We start from the raw sequence: 19,784 nt of genomic DNA, 5'->3' as shown, positions 1-19,784 counted from the left end.
AACCAAGGAGATCTTTGAGATTCTAAAGAGTGTCATAAAGCAGTAATATTCAATTATACAGCAGCAATTTAAATAACAGACTAGAGCTAATTAAAAAGTACTGAATACAAGCCTCCAAATTTCAAAAGCATGAACAAAAATACCTGAGGCTCTGTGTCAATATTCAGTAAAGGAGAGGCCTCTAAAGATATTGGAAGAAGCTGCAACGAAAGTAGAAATCATCCAATTGAAAAATACTAATATAATGAGACTGGAAAGTAGATTCTAATCATGAGCTTGGGACAGGCTGTTCATTTATCTTCTTTTCGAGGTCAATTATTTTGTTAGGCTCAGGAATTAAAGCTTAATTTATTGAATACAAAGTACTGCCTTCAGCAATGAATAGTCAGTAATCAATAATGTGGTCTAGATTTTAAAAGAGCTAAACAAAAAAACCAACAACAACAACAACAACAACAAAATAACAAGCAGAAAAAACTACTGATCCTCCCTTATTCACTAATCCCCATAGACAGATGAAGAAATGCCTCTGTTGGGATGGGAGCTTCTTTTTCTCTCTCAAGTTCAAAGCAACAGTTCTCGATTTTCTTTCCTTTGCTGCCTTGCACATAGTAGGTGCTTACTTAATAAATGAATGTCTCTCTCTCTCAGAAACTGAGCTCGTACATCTTTGAGATTCACTAAAAGCAAAAGGTGATCTCATTTGTTCTTATAACCTTAGATGAAGCTGGTTTTACCTCTTTAAAACTCAAGGCTAGATTTGACTTAGGTCTTCCTGAATACAGAGCCAGTGCTTTATCCACTGTACCACCTAGCTGCCCCCTTTTCTATAATAATTGGGAACTATTTCATGAAATTAAATATATTGGGGGAAAAAAAGATGAAATCTTTTAAGCTGAGAGAGAAGGGACCATGGAATCCAACTTGTAACTTTTTGAGATAAGGAATCTGCAATACATGGAGTTAAAATGACTTATCCTAGTTATATATATGGGTAGTAGAGTTGGATCTCTGGGCTCCTAATCCCATGTTTTTTTTTTCCAATGCACAATGCTACTTTTCTTTTATGTTCCTTTACTCTTTTGGTATCCCTTTAAATCAAAAGTCTAAGAGTTTCCCAAATGTATAATCTTTTGTGTGTCCCCTTGTATCAAGTAGTCACAGCAAAGAAAAGTTTGCTCTTAGCTTCACTGATCTTCGAATGTCAAACTATTATTCTCTGTACAAAGTCATTATATGGTTTAGTGATCTTATAGTTAAAGCCAATATTTGGTGTTGGAAGACACTAATGTATCAGCCAATTATGACAAATGCTGCAACCTTAAACAGCATCGATCTTCTTTCAGGCATAAGGCAAGGAATTCAAGGTACTATGGCAGAAAAGAAAAAGAATGTCTTATAAACCCAGGTGCATTTATTTGATTTTCAGTATGCTCAGTTACTTCTGAAGCAACAAGATCTTTTTGGAATAGAGAAGAGTATATTAGTCTTTAAACATATCAACAGGATGAAGATTTAGAAGAAAGTAACAAAATCTGTCCTGTTGACAGTGGCAAGTGTAAACAACAGTGCTGAGTCATAAACTAGTTAGGTGGGAAAAAATACAAACTTTCCATACCCAGTTTCAGAGGGCAAAGTTCATATTGGATTAAGCCTTCAGTCAACAGAAAAGCCTCATCTGCAGAAGATAATGCTTGGCTGAAAGAAATGCAATTTTATGGCTTTTTTGGTCAAATCACAAAGCATTCATTAAAGGTGTTTGCTTTGGCTGCCAATCTGCCTTCTTAGTTGCACAAGAGACCTTCTTGAGCACTTTTTAGCATTTGGGAGGATTTTATTCATCCAGTGGGAAGTTCTGGAGGCAAACATCTGTTTGCTCCAAGGCAGAATGCCTCAAGTTAAAGAAAATCTTGTACAGAAAATTGTTGTTGTTGTTTTGTGTGTGTGTGGGGGGGGGGGGTTGCCTGATGTTTTGGGGATTCCTCTTCTGGGCAGGCTAGCTTGTAGGAGCCAGGAGTGCTCTAAGGATATAAAAGATAGAAAGACTCTGAACAAGGAACTTCATTAGAGACATGGATGGAGAGGCTCCTAAAGTGAATTAGAGGCATCTAAGTATGAGGGGGAAAAATCAAGGATTTTAAGAGGGTCTTGGGGAGTTTGCATTTAGCATAGAATCATAGGAAAGCCTCTTCTTGCACGAGGTGCCACAGTGTCCATGTTTCCTTATTCATCAGTCTATGGTGAAGATAGCCTGTAGCAAGAAGGTTGGTTTTCACAATGAACAGTAGCTTTCTTAGTCCCCTACTCCTTGCTCGTGCTTACCCATATGTCTCTCTTCAATGATGGCGTATGTTAGCAAGATTTTTCACAGTGCCTCCCCAAATTCATCTACTCATTCAACTCATTGTATCCAATACTGTTTGTATAGGAAGTCTGATTAGCCAACTGGAAACTGCATGTGCACAATGACTGTACTGCACAGCATGCCAGCTGTCTTCCCAAGGTGAAATGAGCATACGAAGTTTGACTTCCTAAAGGTGGAAACATCTATTTCTAATAAGAGTGAACCCTAGGGTACTGTAAATCAAGGAGTTCATATTAGAACCTGGGTTTGTTCATTTGTTTGTCTTAGAGGGGAAGGCAGGGGTTCCTATAAGGTGGCTGAGGAGTGACAGAAGAATAAATCTAGTGGAAAAGATGGAGAGGATTCTGAAAAGTGATGCAAGAAAACAAAACAAAAGTTAATTGTTCATTAGCTCTGCCCACCTACCATGGCCCTAGAAGGATTTTTCGTGACTGAGAAGGTATCACAAACCTATGATGTCCAACCTAGACGTACTAATGGATAACATGTGGTCTCTTATCATCCAATTAAACAAATTTTTATTAAGTGTCTACTCTGTGCTAGGCATATCATCAAAAGAGCTGATGCATATAAAATACAAAGCACCTCACCTTTATACTAAATAGGCTGGGGATATAGTGGGTCAGGTTGGCTACTTCTTACAGAGGAGAAGGAAGAATAGACATATTAGCTGTGGCAAGATTCAGATAACTAAGAATGGGTGCATATGATAATTTTGCTCATAATTCTAACCTTTTTATTTCAGCTAAAGATATTTAGTGAAGGCTGTCCTTGTTACGTATGGGGTTTTTGGAGTTGGGGAAGAGCTAGGGCTCTTTTGGTGGTGAGGGAAAGTAGAATGAGACTACTTGCCATTAATGTGAGCATGAATACGTACTGTTTGTCTTAGCATTAATTTCTTTCTTAAATAAATGTTTTGTGTTTCTAAATTTATTGTTAGCTTTGGTTTGCTAACAGGGAATGGAACTGAATATCCTAGATAGAAGGTAACTTTAGAAATCCTCAGAATTATCTGTGTAAGGGGCAACTAGGTGGCGCAGTGGATAGAGCACCGGCCCTGGATTCGGGAGGACCTGAGTTCAAATCCGGCCTCAGACACTTAACACTTACTAGCTGTGTGACCCTGGGCAAGTCACTTAACCCCAATTGCCTCACAAAAAAAAAGAAAAAAAAATTATCTGTGTAAGAGCAAAATGGACCACAAAAGTGATTAATCCCTAAGAAGTTCCAAGATACAAATTTCACTCATTATATCACAGGAGATTTCTCAATGCCCTCCCCAGGTGCGATATATTTGGTCTCATTTGAGCTTTACAGTACCCCTATGACATAAACAAATAGGCATCATTATTACTATTTGAGGAGATGAGGAAACTGAAATTTAGAATGTTGAAATGATTCGCCCAACATCAAACAGCTGGTAATTATCAGCTATGATTTGAACCAGAGTTTCTCCTGATTTCAAAGTCAATGTTTTTACCACCAAACCATCTTTTGTAGTAATGACACATTGTCCTGTTGTCACCCTAAGATCCTTCATTTAGTGACTAAATAATAAATATATGTGATTACAAAATGTTTGCCTTTATAAAAAAACAGGTAAGTAAGCATAAAGAACTTTAGCATTTCCTATCCAGTGCTAAGAGACCTTCATTCATGGTGGCCAAGGATTCCAGCATGGTATCTCTCTCAATGCTTCACCATGATGGATACCTTAACAAAGATGGATCATTTCATATAATGGGAAAAGATCACTGCTAAATCTGACAGTGCTTCTCTGTTGTCTTAGAAAATTGGATTTTTTCTTTCTTTTTTTTTTTGTTTGTTTGTTTTGGTGGGGCACTGATGGTTAAGTGACTTGCCCAGGGTCATACAGCTAGTAAATATCAAATGTCTGAATCTGAATTTGAACTCAGGTCCTCCCGAATCCAGAGCCAGTGCTTTATCCACTGTGACACCTAGCTGCCCCTTTTGTTTTGTTTTATAGACTCTCTGATTGTGCTACTTCCAACCCAGGCCCCCAGGTTATATTCCAAGCTTTCAACTTATCCTCTTCATATTCATGGAATAGGGGTAACAATTCATGCTTCGGTTTAAGAGATGTAAGATAAGGGAAAAGGTGTCAGAAAACAGAAAAACTATAAAAAAAGGGCATGTGTAATCATGCCATAGAATTTGAATAATATATAATAAGTTTATAGACAACAGAGTTAGAATAATATGTAGAGTGTTCAAAGTCCTTCAAACCCTGGCCCCTTCTAATCTTTTCAGTCTTCTTATACCTATACATACCCTTGAAGTACACTGTGTGATCTAGTGACCCTGACCCTGTTTCTGTTCCTGTCAAAAATCAATCCATCTCCCCACTCTGCACATTTTCAATGACTGTTCCTCATGGTTGGTATTCTATTCTTCCCCTTGGCTCCTTTGGCTCCTTTCAAGTCCTAAGTAAAATTCTACCTCCTACAAAAAGCCTTTCCTAATCCCTCCTAATGCTAGTACCTTCCTTCAGGTGCTTAGCTCCAGATTTTCCCTGTTTATGTCTGGTTTGTACCTACTTGTTTCCATGTTTTCTTTCCCATTAGACCCTGGGACTGGTTTTTGCCTTTATTGTATTGGCACAGTGCCAAGCACATAGTAGGAAGTTAATAAATATTTCTTGACTTGCCTGAGAAATTGTGTCATCCAGGTTCTGATTTTTCTTGATTTAAGGTAGGATCAAACAGAATATTTTAAAGATTAGCCCCACATTTAGTTTAAGTAATGTATATGTCATTGGCTTTAAATACAATTTTAGTCATTTGTCCCCAAAAGTTAATTTATCTTAAAACTTTGGAGTTGTAATCTTTGGAATGGAAAAAAAAAACCAACAAGTTTGGAGGTCTAGTCTCCCTCAAAGGGTTCCAGTGTTGGTAAGTGTTTCACTTAAAACTCCAAGGTCACAGCAAAAATAAGAATAATCACTTAAAGAAGACTAAGGGGGAAAAGGGACTGTACTGGAGTCTCCCTACTTTTTCCTTTGTAATTTAATAGATTATATTGATTTAATCTGCTCATATTACAAATAATACTTGAGTATTCAAGTGGGGCTCATAATTGGTGCTTTTTTACAAATAATGAGGTCTAAATTACATAAAATTATTTTCTGCATGAAGTAACTTATTCAGGAATAGTAAAGAAGCCCTGTGAAGCAGGTGTTGTAATTACTGGCAGTTAGATCGGTCCTGTATGCAAAAATAGATGTGTGTGTTTTGTTGCTACCTTGTCTGCCAAATACCAATTTTTCTTACTATATTTTAATGGGCATTGCAGATTCACATAATTCAATTCAACCTAGGAGTTAATGGAAGTCTGTAATTCCAAAGTGACATAATAACTGTGATGAAACATTATGCATTGTAATTTTCATTGTTTTAGCTTGGGAGTTATTAAAACTGAACTACTGCCCTTGGGAACAGGTGCCACCTTCTGAGCCACTGGGAAGTGATATAAACAATACTGTTATCATTCATTGGGATATAGCTTTCAGTTATTTTAAATCTGTATTTATTCATTCAACTTGTTTCTATAACGTTTTAGGAAGCAAACAAACATTCCACAAACTTGACTAGAGAACGAAAGACTTTTGAAAATGTTAGCTAGGCAGACGATTTGTATTTATGTATTGACAATACTCCCATCATTAAGTTTTTTGTTGCTATACATAGTGCCTGCTTCCTACAGTAAAAAGTCTATGATTTTTAAAAAATAGGCTTGCTTATTGAATTCCTTTCCCTACCCATCCATTAAGAAAGGCATGAATTTTTAAAGAAGCATTTATTAAGCACCTAGTATATGTGAAGCTCTGGGATAAGTACTTTAAATATTATCTCATTTGATTCTCACAGCAAACTTGGGGGGGGCAGCTTGAATTATTACCTCCATTTTATAGTTGAGGAGACTGAGGCAGTGAGAAGTTAAAGTGATTTGCCCATTATCATACAAGTAGTGTCTGAGGCCATATTTGAGCTCAGGTCTTCCTGATTCCCAAGTCTACTGCTTCACCCAGCTTCCTTCTAGATTTAAAGCTGCTCTATTTTATATTGATACTTTGAATCAGCTTAAGAAGTGACATTATCTAATTTCTAGTAATGGTACAGGGAGCCAGGATAGGTTCTATGTATGGAATTCATTCCATAAAGTTTAATCAGGCTCTTTGTGCAAAGTTTTGTGCTAAACATTGGAAATGTAAAAGAAAAGAAAAAGAAAAAAGGACAGATTGTTCTCAAGAATTCTGATAGAAGTTAAGAAGCTTTTTAATTTCTTCTGGTTACATTTTTTCTCCTTCCACTACTTATCCTTTGCTCACATAATCTAGGAAAACCCAGTTTCACCTCCATGATCTGATGACACATTAGACTTTAAGGGAGAACATTTAGATTTAAGTATCAAAATGCCTTTGGAGAGGAGGGGCAGAGGCTACAATAAATACATCATCTAATAAAAGGGAATAAAGTATAAAGTGTAGGGGCAGCTAGGGTGGTACAATGGATAGAATTCTGGCCTTAGAATCAGGAGATCCTGAGTTCAAATTTGGCCTCAGACTGGCTAGCTACATGACTGTGGGCTTTTATGTGTCAGGTTTTTTTTTTATTTGTCACTGAACCCTGCTAAACTCAGTTTCTTTATCTGTAAAATAAGCTGGAGAAGGAAATGGAAAATCATTTCAGTATCTCTGCCAGGCACAAAAGCATGACAATTATTTTTAGCAACTATAGAGGATATGTATGTATGTATGTGTATATGTATATGTATATATATATATATATGTATATGTGTATATGTATATGTATTCATAAACTTTTTTTTCTCTTTTTTTTTTGGTGAGGCAATTGGGGTTAAGTGACTTGCCCAGGGTCACACAGCTAGTAAGTGTTAAATGTCTGAGGCCGGATTTGAACTCAGGTAGTCCTGAATCCAGGGCCGGTGCTCTATCCACTGCGCCATCTAGCTGCCCCATTCATACACTTTTGAAAAGAAATTGGACGCAGCTAGGTAGTACAGTGCATAGAGCACCAACCCTGAAGTTGGGAGGACCTGAGTTCAAATCTTACCTCAGACATTTACTATCTTGTGTGACCATGGGCAAGTCACTTAACTCCAATTGCATTAAACATCCCAGATGTTTAATGTTTAAGATCCCAGGGGCATCTCCAGTTTTCCTTTCATATATCTTGCCAGTGGACCCTGATGGCTCTAGAGGAGAGAGTGAGTTTGGTGACCTTGTACATCCCTCCCTCACTTAAATCCAATTCACTGCAAGTCATTACATCACCCTGATGTCAGGGTCCTCTTTGAAAATGAAGAAAAAAGAGTAAGAAAAGGAATCACACAACTTTATTTATCTATACTTTTCATTATATAGTTTTAAAGTTCCAACCAGATCCTCTTGAAGTTAGATTTTAACTAATGAAAATGGAATGATTCTGGGAAAAATCATATAGCAAAGTTGAGGCCATCAAAGGAAAACTAAAGCTTTTTTCAACAATCAACTCTTTTGGACCTAAAACTTTAAGTTTCTCCAGCAGAGGAAATCTAATCAAATCCACTTTTACACAGAGATTTCTTAAGAGAAACCCATAAAACTATTGGTAATCACAAATATATTTTCAAAATCAATATTGTACAGCAACATTTTTCTGTTAAAAGAATATTTAAATAAGATCACTAGAAAGGACTTAAAAATGCCATTTGAGATTTTCAATAGACAGGTACTAATTTCATTGCATAAAATAAAGACGCATGGCAACCAGTACTCTAGACATTTGGGGGTCAGTGGATTCTGAAGCAAAGTAGGTTATAGAAATAGTTTGATCGAATACTTATTTTGCAAGGTTATAATTTTAGATTTATAAATCACTAAATTTATAAATTTAGTGATTCTGTTTTGGTACTTATTCATTATAAATGATTTTTTTAAAATTATGGATAGAATGGTTCCATTAAAGAATAATTTAAAAGAAATGATTTATTTTGTCATTCATTCAACAAACATTTATTGAATGTTTACTATGTTCAGAGCACTAGGTTAAGCTCAGGAAAATGCCCCAAAATAAATAAATAAGACATGGTGCTTGCTTTCTTGTAGCTTACCATCTAGTAAACTGATGGTCATTTATGGCCAGAGATTGTTATATTTAAATTATTAAAGTATTCAAAAGGAGAGATAAAGTTGAAGAGGTTTTTTTTGTTTTTGTTTCTGTTTCTGTTTTTTTCCTAGTAGGCCCTGAATAACCTAATAGCTGAACAGAGTGGCCCACAAATTGTTTCTCCTCTCATTTTGAAGATCACAGAGGTAGGAAAGTAGGATTTAAACCTAGGTCAATGTGATAGGAAGAGTGATAGATTTCTAGTCAGAAGAATGCTGGTCCAAACGCTGCATCTGCTGCTACTTGCTGTTTGTGCAACATTGGGCAATCTCTCTGGGTCTCAGTTTCCTCAACAGTGAAATGAAAGTAATCAATCAGATAACCTCAGAGGACCCTTTCCATCCCTGAATCCATGATTTCTTAATTCAAAATCCAATGTTCTTTCCATTGTACCACAACCTAGACAAACCTACAATTACAGAAGTGCAAAACATTTTTCTGAAACTCCTTTCTAACTCACATGGACCATTAGAATGGGACTAGTCACCTCATCTACTTATATGAAGGTTTCACTAATACATTCAGACACTTAGAAAACTTTGATTCATCACAAAAGATCTCTCTCTTTTTTAGAAGGACAAAATACAATAATAAAATAACCAGATATTTGGGAACTTTATTTCAATGTTAGATATTAGTTGCCATTTTTAAAATGACATTTCCATTTGAGGGAGTGCTTGATGTATGGTGTTTCAGAAGTGTTTGAATACTTCAGAAGTGAACTACTGGGTCTTCTTGACCTATTGTTTTCAGAGCAATTACATATGGTAAGGGAAAGAAATGTTTTAGTTAAGTAGATTATTATATATCACATATAGTATGCTAGTTTGAAAACACAGAGACTATAATAATTTAAATTGAATATTAAAATTGAATTTAGTATAATTTGATTTTACTTTTAAAATTTCCAAGAAACATTATTAGACTATAAGCTCCTTGAAGGTAGGGAACGTCTTTCTTTCTTTCTTCCTTCCTTCCTTCCTTCCTTCCTTCCTTCCTTCCTTCCTTCCTTCCTTCCTTCCTTCCTTCCTTCCTTCCTTCCTTCCTTCCTTTCTTCCTTTCTTTCTTTTCTTTTCTTTTCTTTTCTTTTCTTTTCTTTTCTTTTCTTTCCTTTTTCCCCTGTAACCCTGAGGCTACAGTACTCAGTATATATTTTTTAGTAATTTTTTTCATTCATTTATCAAGATCTTGCCCTGCCTCAGCTCATCATCATAAAATTCCATTGTAATTGAATGAATGAATTAAATGTGTTGCTAGGTAGAATTTTTAATTTACATATATAAAATAATTGAGTTTTCAGTGTATTGACTTTTGGCTATGAAAATTGTTTTGTTTTGTTTTGTTTTGCTATACCAAAGGAAATATCTATTTTTTTTTCTTTTTGTGAGGCAACTGGGGTTAAGTGACTTGCCCACGGTCACACAGCTAGTAAGTGTTAAGTGTCTGAGGCCGGATTTGAACTCAGGCACTCCTGACTCCAGGGCCAGTGCTCTATCCACTGCGCCACCTAGCTGCCCCGGAAATATCTATTTTTAATAATAAAATATAAAGTCCATGAGAGCAGGGAGTAGTTTTATCAATCTTTACATTCCTCGAGGTCATAGTATAGTATTTAATTGCTTTATTCTTAATGGGGAGAAAAAGGAAGTTCCTTTGCCAAGCTAGTACAGCCAGTAGTTCCTATATAAGGGATTATAAGTTACTGAATGCCTTTAACTGAAAAGCTTAAAGTTGTGAGGGCACAATCTAATGTAATAGTCTTTGTGAAAATAGTTCATCTATTATTAAAGTGGAAAATAAATTAAATTATATGTTTCTCTATTCACCAAAAAGTTGTGATGCAGAAAATCTGTGAAGGGTCTATAGTCAGAGTATACATAACAAGAAAGTTTTGCTTTGATCAATGGATCAAACACCAGACTGAAATTTATCTGAAAAGAAATGTACTTTAAAAAATAGAATTTGTCTAAAAATGAGTAACTACTGTATGCATTTTCCTCACCCACATCCATATTTACTTTGACCACTGTTACAATTACATGGCTTTTTAAAGGTTTAGAATCACCCCCATTTTGTTATTGCCAGCCTTTTGGAAAGGCTATATATTTGAAGATAACAGTATAGTGCATTTCAGTACAAAATATTGATAAAAGAGAAAAAAATAATCTCTTGAACAGAAATAAGTAAGAATTTGCTTTTTGATTGGAGAACACACACACACACACACATATCTGGCTTTTTCTAGCTTTCTAATGGAAAGAGAATTTGAAAGCTCATATTTTCCCCCCTGGACTTTCTCTCCAGGGTACTAAAAAGGACAACAGAAATCTATGAAAGAGATTCAAGAATTGAGATGGGGAAAGATAGGGAAGGGACCTAGCAAGCATGAAATACATCCAAAGCCACAGACAAATCATTATTGCATTGGGAGATGGGGGAGGGGATAGGATTATCTCTTATAGTGACCTTTCTTTTCTTTTCTTTTCTTTTTTTTGTGGGGCTATGGGGGTTAAGTGACTTGCCCAGGGTCACACAGCTAGTAAGTGTCAAGTGTCTGAGGCTGGATTTGAACTCAGGTACTCCTGAATCCAGGGCTGGTGCTTTATCCACTGAGCCACCTAGCTGCCCCTAAGATTATCTCTTGACTCTAAATTTAGTGATAGATTCTGATTAGTAAGATAAATCAATTAATTAAAAAAAGAAAAAAGAAATTAGAATTGGTTTCTAAAAGACAACATGCTAGCTATAAAATAATAGAATGATCTAAGACCATCGGGTAATTATTCTTAGATAACAAGAACATCTGGGCCATTGGTGTTTGAATAATTGCTTTCCATCCAACACAATTCATCTCTACTGATTCAAGGATATATAAAAAATATATCCTCCAAGGCAAGGAAATCAGTAGCAAATACATTCCCATCATTCACAATCAGAAATGATGTGTCAAACTTAGGGCAAAGAAAACAAAACAAAAAACAACCAACAACCATTCTTTCTCATATAGCTGTATACCTCAAACTTAAGTTGCTACATGTTTTCCTCTCAGAGTGACTATGATGAGCACAGGCAAGAGGCTATTGAATTCTCTAATTTCAGAAGAATAACACAAATGTTTCTACATTCATGCTGACAGCCATAAAAGAGTCAAAACAGCCCTCATCCATCTATGTCACTGATACCTATGTGGGTGGAACATTTTGGACAGGGGTCTTCTGAGGCACTTTTTTAGGAGAGTTCATCTTGTAATGAATCAGGTGGCATCTATCACCCGGCATATGTGGGTAGCACGACACATTGCACTTTCCTTTGGTCAAGGCTACTTTTTATATTCTTTTTAAATAAATGAAATCTAGATGTGCTACTAAGTGTACATAGAAAAGTTTATTACATAAGACATAGATGAAAACCTTTGTTATTTTCCTCTTGTAAAACTATCCCTTTACAAGTAATTTATAGGAATTTTCCACTATAAAGTAAATTTCTTTTTTTTGTTTTTTGCAGGGCAATGGGGGTTAAGTGACTTGTCCAGGATCACACAGCTAGTAAGTGTCAAGTGTCTGAGGCCGGATTTGAACTCAGGTACTCCTGAATCCAGGGCTGGTGCTTTATCCACTGTGCTATCTAGCCACCCCCTAAAGTAATTTTCTAAACTATGTCTATATCAGTCTCTACCTGTTAGACATTTTTCCATTGAACACATAAATACAACCAATTTAAATAATACATATTAAAAATATCTGGAAAACTGAAACTTTCCTATGGAAAACTCTTTAATGAAATAAAATAATTACTTATTTCTATTTATCAGGATGATGATATTTAATTAAGCATGATATAAATTCAATTTGACTTAGAATTATTCACTGTATCCAAGGTTTATAAATAACCCCTGAATTGCTTACTGTAAATTAAAGTAAAATTATATAAAGCTGTAAAAGTTATTTAATCAAAATAATGCCTTAAGTTAATAAAACTAGAAATATTATTGGCTTATAATTTTGAAGTTTTGTTGGTTGTTTTGAAATTTATTAGTCATACACTCTATTTTTCTTAAATTTATTCTTTTTTTTCTTTGACCTTTACCTTAAATATGTTCAGAAAATAAGTAAAATTCTTTCTATATGAAGTGGTATTTGGGAGTAAATGTGTCCAAAAAGGCAAAAAAATAGAAAGCTCATTAATGAACTAGAGCTTTATTTTATCTTTTAAATATGTATCTTGGCCTGGAAACATATTTATATTTATAATTTCAGTGTGTGAATTCTGCAGTTCCTGTTTACCCAATCTTTTTAAAAAACAACCAAAAAACAGTAAGAACAAAAAAATCCCCGCTGATGATAATGAATCTCCTTCCTGCAGTCCTAACTGTGGTATTCAGTTATCATCAAGAATAGACATCAACTAGTGCTCTAATCTTACACTGATGGATGGAATACTAACCTTTCACAAGATTAGAGACACAAGGTGCTCTGGAGATAATAAAATTCAAATAGGTTTATTTCAAAGGGCAACTCAATCTCGATTTTCTTCTTGGGTCACTTGACAGATCATCTGCCAATGTAGTTTTTGTGTCCTTCTTGGTCTAGCTTCCTATAGAGTGCCAAAAATTTCAAATCAAGTGATCCTCAGAAGACAGAGTTCAAAAGTTAGGGTTGGTGACAGCTTGATGATTTTATTTTACCAAACATGCTAAAAATTACCATGGCCAAGAGACTAACTCTGCTTAAAATTTGCTATAAGTAATGATTGTAAAGTAGAGAGACTGCAAATAAAGGCTGAATCTCTCAACTACGCTAATCATCTAGTCTGCCAATATTATGATAGCTAATTATGAATTTCAAAAGATCAGAGATTTCCATTTCAAATGTATACCTAATTGAAAGTCAAAAACAAGTGGATAACTAAAAAGTATGGGGTGAAAACATATGGTGCTTTCTGAAAATTATGTACATATCTGTTTAATGTTTTCTCAAGAATAAGACAGTTAAAAAAAAAATCCAGTGCCTCAGTTTTACATTGTATGCATGAAATGAAAGAGCAGGGCTAATAATAGTCAGCTCCCCACAAAGTAAGAAAGCCCTCATTTTCCCATGTATTTTTGGAGGGTGGGGCAATGAGGGTTAAGTGACTTGCCCAGGGTCACATAGCTAGTAAGTGTCAATTGTCTGAGACCGGATTTGAACTGAGGTCCTCCTGAATCCAGGTACAGTGCTTTATCCACTGCACCACTTAGCTACCCCCTCCCATGTATTTTCTATGGTAAATATTTTTCCTATCTCTTTAAAATGCCCTTAAAGTAATAGTCACACAAATAGTTATAGTAAAAATAATGAATATTTATTATTAATATTTCCTAGTAAGCACAACATTTTTTGCCACTTATAAGTATGTGGTTACCTCTTTCGAAGAAACAGGAAGAGGAAAATGTGTACGCTTGTATGATGAGGACCATTCTGAAAGGTTTTTCCCCCTTTTCTTATAGGCAAAATATCAATGTCAACCACCATGGCATGAAGGAAAAGAAAAACTACAACAACGACTAGACCAGATCAAATATAGACAAAAGAAGTCTTTGTTACAGATAATAATTTTGAGGGCTTCTCAATACATCTAAAAGAAGGGAAGATAAAAAATGATTGTGGGGAAAAAACATCTGACAACTTTGCTCTTAAAAATAAAGTGTTTGCTGGAGGGTCTTACGTGAGCTGATGATGAGTGAGATGAGCAGAACCAGAACATTGTACACAGTATCATCAACATTGAGTGTTGACCTACTGTGATGGACTATATTCTTCTCACCAATGCAATGGTACAGAAGAGTTCCAGGGAACTCATGATAGAAGAGGATCTCCAAATCCAAGAAAAAAAAAAAGAACTGTGGAGTATAGATGCTGATTGAACCATACTATTTCTTTTGTTTTGGATGCTGTTTTTTTTTTTTCTATTTTGAGGTTTTGCATTACTGCCCTGATTTTTTCTCTTATAACAGGATTAATGCAGAAATAGGATTAATGTTATTATGGATATATATATGTGTGTGTGTATATATATATATATATATATTTATGTATATGTATATGTATATAGATATATATAGAGAGAGATATAACCTATATCAGATTACCTGCTGTCTAGGGGAGGGGGGAGGGAGGGGAGGGAGGGAGAAAAATATGAAATTGTAAAGCTTGTATAAACAAAAGTTGAGAACTATCTTTACATGTAACGGAAAAAATAAAATACCTTATATGTAAAAAAACAAACAAAAAAAATAAATAAAGTGTTTGGGGGTGGCTGGGTGGCACAGTGGATAAAGCACTGGCCCTGAATTCAGGAGTACCTGAGTTCAAATCCAGCCTCAGACACTTGACACTTACTAGCTGTGTGACCCTAGGCAATTCACTTAACCCCAATTGCCTCACCAAAAAAAAAAAAAAGTGTTTGAAATATCTTTTTTTAAAGGAACTAAATATTTTCCTTTGAAATTCTTCATAGCATGCAGGAAAGAATAGTGATCGTCATTATCATTTCACGGAATAATAAATATAGAGTAGAAAAGACCACGGAGGTCATCAAGTCCAACTGTTTATTGCCCCATATATTTTTTTTTTTTTTTTTTTTTAGTGAGGCGATTGGGGTTAAGCGACTTGCCCAGAGTCACACAGCTAGTAATTGTTAAGTGTCTGAGGCCGGATTTGAACTCAGGTACTCCTGACTCCAGGGCTGGTGCTCTATCCACTGCGCCATCTAGCTGCCCCGCCCCTCATATTTTCTAAATGAGGAATCTGAGGTCTAGAGATATTAAGTGAGTTGCCCAAGGTTACACAGGTAATAAGCAAATGACAAAGGAAATATTATAAACCAGGACCTCTGACTCCAAATCAAGAGCTCTTTCCACCACACACATGGTGTTACTCTTTAGAACACTATTAAAGGGTCTAGTTATGAATCAAATTTTAAAAATGTATCAATGCTGTGTGAATCCAAATGGTATGTTTATTTTACTGTCATGTCAGGTAATATCATTTTATCAGAAAATCAAAGCACACAAGAAACTGGTTATTTGCCTGGGAAGAATTTGGCCTTTTTTCCATGCTCACTTCAGCCAATGGGCTGTTTTTACCCATCTCTTTGAGTTACATTTGACTCAAAAAAGTCTTCCCTCCCCCATCACCTAAAATGCAGTATAGTTATCAATGTGTCTTAAAATGGAGCTTTGGTTTCTTTATAATCACACTGTATTTTTTGTTCTTTGTGTACTCATAGCATACTTTTTCTTGAGCTATATTTGGTACAGGATAGGACAAAGAAAGGGTATGTAGGATACACAAACATGTTAATACTCACAATATCCAAAAAAGGATATGCCTCCCTATTTTGTAATTCTGTGATTCATTCTTCCTTCTTTTTTAATGAGGCAATAAAGCTTATTACATAATTTTGTGCCAATATATCACTTTAAATTTGAAATCTGATTTCCGAAAAGTTCTTTTTGCGACATCCATTTTTAGTATTCAGAGACATGCTCTTCACACTGATGTCAAAATGTCTGTTTAGTAAAAACAAATAAAAAGAGTCCCAGGTCCCTCACGCTGCTTGTTGGATTCTTCTTCATAACCTCCTAACAATTTAACATATCACTCCATTAAGTGGACGTTCTTAACTAACATTGTCTACATCTTTCTTATTAATATTCCACTCAAACCATATTTTGTTATTTGGTCAACTACACAGAGGTTAAACTGTCCCTTCTCATGTGTACCCTCTGTTCTATAGGATTAGTCCCTTTTTCAAAGAGGGAAATTAGTTTTGTTTGGCATGATTTGTTTTTGATAAGTCCATGTTGGCTACTACTTAACACCTTGTAACACTCCAGGTATTTGCAAATTGATTGCCTAATGAATCTTTCCAAGTCTGGACATTAAACGAACAAGTCATTAATTCCCAGCTATCTCCTTTTTTTTCTTTCTTAAAATAGCATGTGGTATGTGTCGTTTCCCCAGTTATTTGAAAATGTTCCAGATCTCCACAAGTCCTCAAATTCACTTGAATATCCAAAAGGTAATTGGGTAGTGTATTAAATATAACTGAGCCATTGATTTCAAAGTTAAATACATGAGCCTCCACCTAGGGAAATGGATGGTTACTTCTGAAAGAATTTGAAAACAAGTCTTCTGTTCACAAGGAGGATAAATTAATAAAATTGTTCACGTTAAGAGGTGGACTCAAGATTATGGAATGAAAGTCAACAATTTTGTTCGGCTTACCTAACACACCTATTCCTCAACAACTTAGAAAACACACTATACCAACTATGTATCAGGAAAGCCAAGAAAAAGTAATAGTGACTCAATTTTTCCAGCCCAGGACAGCTTAGAAAATAGACAACAAGGTCTGCAGACTCTGGGCCTGGGGTTGACCAAAAGCATTTTTTTTTTAAGTGAGGCAATTACAGCTAGTAAAGTGTTAAGTGTCTGAGGCTGGATTTGAACTCAGGTACTCCTGACTCCAGGGTTGGTGCTCTATCCACTGCACCCTCTAGCTGCCCAACCAAAAGCATTTTTGCACACAGGTACAGTAACAGGAATGGGACTAAATACAGGGATGGAAAGACCAAGGCAAAAAGAGATCCTGGAGGACTCCTGATACAGAGCTGGGAGCAGGAATGAGTGACAGATGGCAACTCTGTCACCCCTTACCCAGTTTCAGGTCACAATTCCAGGGCACAAAGGAATGGTTATGGTTGTGAGAGAGCAAAGATGAATTTCCCAAAACTTAGCTGTAAGTGGGAGGGCTCAGTTCTAACCTTTAGCCCTGCACATAAAATTGTAGTGTAATAACCATGGCATGAAACTGACATCAAAATAGAGCCAAGCAGTTCAGTCACTTTGAATCTCCATGGTGAACTAACAGTGACTGAGTCCTATAGCAGTCTACTGAAATTCAACCACACACAATCTAATAGACCTAAACCTACATCAGGAACTTGCAGAGTTCTTACCAGGAGAACAGTGAACAAACGTCCCCTAGATCTTACCACTTTGGATGTACCAGAAATTTGCAGGTCCTCAGTCTGAGCTGTAAATACAGCAGAAGAACATAAAAAGACAAAAGGTCAGGCCAAACATCCCTTACATACCCCCACTCCACACAGAAGTGAACAGAGCTCAACTCTAACATAACTTTAAAGGTCAAGAAGTAGGGTGGTAGAATGAGTGAAAAGAAAAGAAAAGAAAAGAAAAGAAAAGAAAAGAAAAGAAAAGAAAAGAAAAGAAAAGAAAAGAAAAGAAAAGAAAAGAAAAGAAAAGAAAAGAAAAAAGAAAAGAACCCGACCATAAAGAGCTACTATAGTGAAAGGGAAACTCAAGACAAACACAGAAGACAATCACCTAAAAACATCTAAGCAAAGACTCAAAGAAGAATGCAGATTGAAAACAAGCCTGACAAGAATTCTAAGAGGATTTAAAGTAAGAAAAAAGAAGAAAAAAGTAAAACCAAATAAATGTGATGGAGGAGAGCAATACAAGAAAGTTATGCAAAAGAATTGACAACTTTGTAAAAGAGACACAAAACATTACTGAAGAAAATAACTCCTTAAAAATCAGAATTGCCCAAATGGAAACTAATGATGCCAAGAGACGTCAAGAAATGATAGAGCAAAATCAAAAGACTAAATAAAATAAAATAAAACAAAATATCTTATGGGAAAATCAACTGACCTGAAAAATAAATAGAGGAGAGATAATTTATGAATAATTGGACTACCTGAAAGCCAGGAACCAAAAAAAAGAGCCTAGACATCATATTTGAGAGAAACTGTTCATGTTAGCCTCTTATTTCTAATATTAAACTATATAAATATTAAAACAGTGCTATATCTCCACATCTAAAATATGATACATTTCACATATATATTTAAAATAAGAGCCAAATTTTGTATACCTTCATGATGGAGTGTTTTCATAGATTTTTTTTACGCTAACCATCTTGGAAGCAGAATCATCTACCATACATAATATTACACAGGTGGTCATTCCCTCATGTATAACACAATAACAATTTATCAATTAGTTTTTAAATCTCATAAAAGCAAATGCTATCTTGTATTATATGAATTAGAAAGCTTGCCAGAGTGTCAATGTAACCCTAAATAAAATTAACCCCCACAATTATACTCAAATATACATTTATTCTTGGGGCAGCTAGGTGGTGCAGTGGATAGAGCACTAGCTCTGGAGTCAGGAGGACCTGAGTTCAAATCCAGCCTCAGACACTTGACACCAGCTGTGTGACCCTGGGCAAGTCTCTTAACCCCAATTGCCTCAACAAAACAAAATAAAACAAAAAAACCCAAAACATTTATTCTTATCTAATCCTGTTATATCTGGGGCCATGAGCTATATTAGCCAGATCTAAGTGGGAAGGATGACTATAATGGGTAGATGCAGGGAAAGGTTCCACAGAATTTTATTGGTATGGCAAAGAGGAATATTTTCATGATTCCCAAATAACCTGCAACATCTCATCAATTTAAAGAACTCCACAATTTAATTGAATTTTACCCTTTCTAAGTCTTACCTCATACTCCTGCCTCCTAACACTCTCCCCTTCTCTATTCTAGGGTTGGTTGGTGGTTGATTCTGAGAAGCAGATCATTTCAGCAGAACATTATGATCATGCATATAGACCAGAAGAGATGTCAGAGACAATACTGTCCACCCTTTCACCCTTCATTTTGCAGATGTGGAAACAAACCCAGAGAAATTAAATAACTTGCCAGAGTCACACAGTAGCCAAATCAAAATTCAAACCCAGGTCCTTGGACTTTGAATGAAGGACTCCTTTTACTGTACCACTTTATTCAGGGCTTTGGGTGAGCATTTGTTCCTTAAACTGGGGAAGGAGAGGATTAGAAATAGAAGGAGCTGGACTCTGCTATCTTTTATACTTTGTGGCCTCCTTATTTGTTTGAAGTTGTAGCAGCTAACACAAAGCCCTCCAATCTGCCTCAAGTTTTATTCACCTTTGATTAGGGTGAGTGATTAGCTTCATATCTGAGCTTAGACTGACCTACTATTGGTCTGAATTAACTTTCTCACTTCAGTTTTGAAGAAAAGTGAACAAATTAAAAAAGTACTTCATAACATCAACCCTAGGCAATTTATTGCCTGGGAGGATAAGTTAAGACGAGGTAGATACTTAATGGATTCAATCCATAAGAAATAGATGAT

General features: G+C 35.6%; 1 protein-coding gene across 2 annotated transcripts in view; it reads right to left on the bottom strand.

The window, feature by feature from the left end:
* Positions 1–19,784, bottom strand: part of GPC6 (glypican 6) — a 1,316,661-nt gene that overhangs the window by 668,424 nt on the left and 628,453 nt on the right. The gene's annotated exons all lie outside the window — the stretch shown is intronic.

The sequence above is a fragment of the Dromiciops gliroides genome, chromosome 3 (genome assembly GCF_019393635.1).
Source record: "Dromiciops gliroides isolate mDroGli1 chromosome 3, mDroGli1.pri, whole genome shotgun sequence".
Lineage (NCBI taxonomy): Eukaryota > Metazoa > Chordata > Mammalia > Microbiotheria > Microbiotheriidae > Dromiciops > Dromiciops gliroides.
This window is presented reverse-complemented; position numbering and strand designations above follow the sequence as displayed.